Here is a 6000-nt window from a genome sequence, read left to right as displayed (position 1 = left end):
ATGTGCTTTTTTACTCTATTCATATATATATACCGAGCTAACCACTGAACCACTACATCTCTTACATAATTGTCAGTTATTGCTCTTATGAGAGAAGTGTCGCAGCTGGTTTTACCCCATTATATGTGATCCCATACTTGGATGGTTTATTATATTTTGTACCAGATATCTGTGGCTGACCATTTTTAAATGACTTTGTATCACTAGGAGTAGAACCTACAGAGAGAAAATGTAATGGATCTGTGCCTATCCTCTGTTGCTGAACCCCCCCCCCCCCCCCTGATTTTGGCTTACAAAGGCTACATGCACACGACCGTATGTGTTTTGCGGTCCCGCAAAAAAGACGGATGTCATCCTTTTTATTTATTTTTTTGCGGATCCATTGTAACAATGCCTAAAACGAACAAGAATAGGACATGTTCTATTTTTTTTTTTTTTTGCGGGGCTACGGAACGGACATACTGATGCAGACAGCACACGGTGTGCTGTCCGAATTTTTTGCGGACCCTTTGAAATGAATGGGTCCGCATCCTATCTGCAAAAAATGCAGACATGTGAATGGAGCCTTAGGCCTCATGCACACAGCCGTAGACTGTCAAGGCGCCGTCCGTGTGACCACATTTCGAACCGCAAAAAAATAGGACATGCACTATTTTTTTTTTTTTAAGTGCGGCGGCACAGACAGAAAGCCAACAGAAGTGCTCCGTAGTGCTTCCATGGGCTTCCATTCCATGTCTCCACTCCACACCACAATGTATCTGGTGGATTGCGGACCCATCCGTAATACGGAGTGCACGCAGCCGGCAGCCCCTATTGCGGACCGCCCAAGGTCATGTGCATGAGGCCTTAGGCTGAGCTCCTCCACTTCTGCATATATTATACTGATATACCCACACTTTGAGTTAGGCCTCATGCATACGACCGTTGTTTCATTCCGTGTCCGTTGTTCCGTTTTTCGTGATTTTCTGCGGACCCATTGACTTTCAATGGGTCCGTTGAAAACTCAGCTAATGCACCGTTTTGCGGAATGGAACACAACAACGGTCGTGTGCATGAGGCCTATCACTGCTGTTAATTCTTTGTCTTCTTCTCAGTTATATCGTATATCTTTCGTGTTTTATGACCAGCCAGACTAGGCTATTCTATCGCTGCATGAAGCAAAAAAATGGAAATATTGGCGCAGAAGTGAGCCCAGCCTAATACTGCTACAGAATGTGTCACTTCTGCCAACACTCCCACCGGCCCATACCTCCCTGCCTGGAGCGAAGCCTTGAGGCGATGTGCTGCAAATATCCAATGATGTAACCGAGCGGTCCTCCAGACAGGTCAGGAGAGGGGACGGCTCCCTCTTAAATTCAGTGACTCATAGGCACAATGCAGAGTTGTAAGAGAAGATGCTCCAGAATTGGTATTTCACAAGTATTTATTATAATGCACGCCTGAAGAGGATGACAGGGCCCCCTGCTGTCCCCTCTCCTGACATGTCTGTTTCAGTAACTACTTGCATTTGCCATGAAATTCTGCAGTATCTCATAATATAATTCCATGCCGTGCCTTCCCTCTATTATTCCTACCAGAACTTTATGAATGAATTGACAAAAGTCTTCAGTAAAGATGTAACTATTTGTTACCAGTTGGGGATGTGTCCTTGCACACTGGCAGCACTAATTAGGTTAGTGTCAGACCCTGCAGGGACACGCTCCCAACTGGTAACATCCACATGGACCTTCATTGCATACTGCTGACCATTCATAAACGTCTTGCAGGAATAATATAGGAATGGCACACCATAGAATCATAGGAAATGATGATCCAGTATTTTTACTGTAACGCATCTCTGGAGAGGTGGCAGGACATCCTTAAAGGGGTTGTCTCATCTGTGATATTGGTGGTATATTGCTAGGATATGTGGGTGCGGGTCCCAGAGGTGGGACCCGCACCTATCTCCAGAACAGGACCCCTGAAGTGAGCGGAGAGCAGCTGCGCATGCGCTTTGTTCTCTCCATTCATTTCTAAGGGACTTCCAAAAATAGCCGGGTGAGCTTGCTCGGCTTTTTCCGGCGCCTCCACTTCCGAGTTCAATGGTGTCATCAGCGCATGCACATTATAGATCTGCGCTGTTCAGCAAGCAGTGGCCGATCTATATTGCAGATGCAGAAGACAGGGCAAGATGTCATTCCCTGTCAATCAACTGTCAGAGGGGGGTGTTCCCTCGGTGCTTCAAATGCTAATTTGCATACAGATAAAAGTCCACTTATCTCACCAACTCTAAGGCCTCTTTCACACGTGCGTCGCGTGTGAGGGCCAGATAGGATGCGGGTAATGCCTGATTTTTCCGCGCGAGTGCAAAGCGTTTTAATGCGTTTTGCACGCGGGTGAGAAAAATCTGCATGTTTGGTACCCAGACCCGAACCCCTTCACAGAAGTTCGGGTTTGGGTTAGGTGTTGTGTAGATTTTATTATTTTGCCTTATAACATGGTTACAAGGGAAAATAATTGCATTCTTAATACAGAATGCTAAGTAAAATAGAGATGGAGGGGTTAATTTTTTTTAAATTAAACTCCCCTTATCCACTTGTTCGCGCTGCCCGGCTCGTCTTCTTTCTTCTTCTTCTTTCTTCTTCTTTGAGGACCTGGGAGGAAAAGGACCTTTGGTGACATCACTGCGCTCATCACATGGTGCATCCACCAAAGGTCCTTTTCCTCCAGGTCATCAAAGAAGAAGAAAGAAGAAGAAAGAAGACGAGCCGGGCAGCGCGAACAAGTGGATAAGGGGAGTTTAATTTAAATTATTTTAACCCCTCCATCTCTAATTTACTAAGCATTCTGTATTAAGAATGCTATTATTTTCCCTTATAACCATGTTATAAGGGAAAATAATAAAGATCGGGTCCCCATCCTGATCGTCACCTAGAAACCATGCGTGAAAATCGCACCGCATCCGCACTTGCTTGTGATTTTCACGCAGTCCCATTCACTTCTATGGGGCCTGCGTTGCGTGAAAAACACGCAATATAGAGCATGCTGCGATTTTCACGCAACGCACAAGTGATGCGTGAAAATCACTGCTCATATGCACAGCCCCATTGGAGTGAATGGGTCCGGATTCAGTGCGGGTGCAATGCGTTCACCTCACGCATTGCACCCGCGCGGCCAGCCTTATTTGTGAGGTATGAACACTTTTGCAATCAAGATCCAATGGGGGTCATTTACAAAGACCAACTATTTACGATCTTTGTTTCTCCTCTGCGCTGCCAGAAAATATGCCTAATTTATGAGGAGGAGTGCACCTCGTCATAAATTAGGCGCACCTCTGACAGTGCGTGCTCCTGGCGTAAAAACGACTCCAGCTCCTGACTGGAATAGTTCTCACTCCTCTTTTACGCCTATTTTCAGGGCTGAAAGAGCCATCAGAATTCATGAGGTCATTTTTATTCACTTTTAGCATTTTTGAAGAGCATCTGTCAGCAGTTCTGTACCTATGACTGGTGTTGAACGAAGCGAGCTTCTGATGCTTTATCCAAAGTCGCTTCGTTCAAACCTTCGGAATAATACTGTATGGAGATCCGTCTCCGTACAGTATTAGGCCTCTTTCACACGACCGTTTACTTTTTTCGTTTACGGGCCCTTTTTTTGCGTTCCGTATACGGAACCATTCATATCAATCTGCAAAAAAACGGAATGTACTCCGTATGCATTCCGTTTCCGCATTTCCGTTTTTGCGCTCCGTTGAAAGATAGAACATGTCCTATTATTGCCCGCAAATCACGTTCCGTGGCTCCATTCAAGTCAATGGGTCCGCAAAAAAAAAACGGAACACATACGGAAATGCATCCGTATGTCTTCCGTATCCGTTCCATTTTTGCGGAACCATCTATTGAAAATGTTATGCCCAGCCCAATTTTTTCTGTGTAATCACTGTATACTGTATGTGCCATACGGAAAAACGGAACAGAAATGGAAACACAACGGAAACAAAAAAACGGAAAAACGGAACCGTGAAAAACGGACTGTCAAAACACTGAAAAAGCCATACAGTTGTGTGAAAGAGGCCTTAGTATGTATGGGCTCCGATGAGCCGAAGTAAGTTATTTGTGAAGTCGCGCGTGACTTTGTTGAATAACTTCGGTAGTTCATTTTTAAAGTGGAAACCGAACTCGGCTTTAGGTCCCGAGGTACCAGTCAGAACCGAAGCAGAGTTCTGTAACGTTGCTGTTACACCTAGAGGCTCTGCTCTCTCTGCACTTTGATTGACAGGACCAGGCAGTGTAAACATGATCACACTTGGTCCTGTCCATCAAAGTGCAGCAAGATCTGAGCCTCTAGGTGTAATGGTAACGCCCCCGTTGCTCCTAGAGACTCATTTGCATATAACAAAACATCATTTTTCTCAGCAGTGCGGGCACATAGGAACATGGGACTGACACAGATGCCTTCAGCTGCCAAGTGCACATGTAACAGGTCAGCCGGTGTCATAGGGACAAAACTGCTGACAGATGCCCTTTAATCGAATCGTTCCTCCTGTTGCATTTTATGACTGCTGAATCATGAATTGCAAATCAAGAAGAAAAAAAATGCGCACGCCCTATTTATGCAAATGGAGGGTTGTTTTAATACTAGCATTTCAATTATTTGATCCGACCTAGGGATTTTATTTTTTTTATTGTTAATCTGATTGGCGAAAAGCTACCCAGCCTTCCCCTCTGCCGGATACCATCCTATACATTGTATATAATGCCACATTGTAGTAACGCTACATCGTTACATTTAAATTAAATTTCTGCCTTTTTTTTTTTCTGTCGTCCATAGACTGCTGTGCAAAACTGCCCTGCCTGATCTTTTTTTTTTTTTTTCCCTTCCTGGGCTCAACCATTACCATTTGCAAAGGGGGTGAGCTCTGCCTATACTCTCCTTTTCATTCTTTCAGGCAATCCATTAAACAAGCAATACCCCTGTGCACTGGTGGCACCCAGCCGGAGTACAGCAGCCTATGGGCGCTATGCTGTCTGCTATAGAATCTGCAGCTGCAGCATCTGTTCCTCCCCTGACCCCTCACCACTGCAATGGCCTCATTCCTACCAGCAGCCTGCAGATAACATGCTACCAGCTCCTGTGCCACTAGTATCTGCCAGATGCCCGCTTAGCCCGTGCCTACCTGGTCATGTACCTGCATCCCATCACATCTGTTGCTTGGCTTGCAATTCACTTTTTCATTGGCATTAATTTATTTTAATTTTATTATTTTCATTTTACAATGGAATCTAGCGACCTGGGGCTAAGCGCCAGCACTGAATTCAATAAAGTGAGGAAAAGGTAAGTGAGCGAACTGCTTATTCATAGTGATGAGTGACCTTAGTGCTCTGGGTAAGGTTCTGGGGGAGATGGAGGAGGAGCACTTGAGGAAAATGAACTGCCTTGTATGTTTTTTCACATGCCTCCTTGAGTACGGCTGCACAAAATGCACTCATTCCCTTCCCCGGTGCCCATGTTGGCACAGGGTACGCAGAGATGGGGAGTGCTGCAAAGGAGGTGACACTCTGTGCCAGCTTTGGGGCAGGTGAAATAGGGATTTCTTGCCTCCGTCTGCTTGTGAGAGAATATTGAAAATAACATATCATCAAGCCATGCATAAAAATAGATAGATCATTAAATCTGTGCCCACCACCCGCCAGCAGCCCACCTGGCTAATGATACCGCAGTGTTATAGCTGGGAAAAGATCATGGTGATCTGCACTAAATGGAGGGAAACGGATGGGGGATGGAAGTGTGTGAATATAGGCTTAGTCAGTATGATGACTGCATGACCAAATAACTACATGACTGAGCATTTCAGGGATATCCGTCAGGTATGTGCCACGCAGGGGGGGTAACAATCATGGCACAAATATTCATGACTCTTATTCTGAAATGGCATGTTAGTAACGCTCCACCGTCCGGGTGCTGTGTCATCCAAGAAAATTAAAATTGGTGGATGGGGAGGGGGGGGGGGGGGGTTGTAAT

At 45.4% G+C, this 6000-nt stretch overlaps 1 protein-coding gene across 1 annotated transcript in view; it reads left to right on the top strand.

Annotated features, from left to right (window-relative positions):
* The first annotated feature begins 5182 nt into the window (after positions 1-5182).
* LOC122922119 (TNF receptor-associated factor 3-like) overlaps positions 5183-6000 on the top strand; it is a 107804-nt gene continuing 106986 nt past the window's right edge. The window contains exon 1 of the mRNA XM_044272602.1: positions 5183-5313. The gene's annotated coding sequence lies outside the window, so the exon portion shown is untranslated. The remainder of the gene's footprint in view (positions 5314-6000) is intronic.

Source organism: Bufo gargarizans, chromosome 11 (assembly GCF_014858855.1).
Source record: "Bufo gargarizans isolate SCDJY-AF-19 chromosome 11, ASM1485885v1, whole genome shotgun sequence".
NCBI classification, from domain to species: Eukaryota; Metazoa; Chordata; class Amphibia; order Anura; family Bufonidae; genus Bufo; species Bufo gargarizans.
This window is presented reverse-complemented; position numbering and strand designations above follow the sequence as displayed.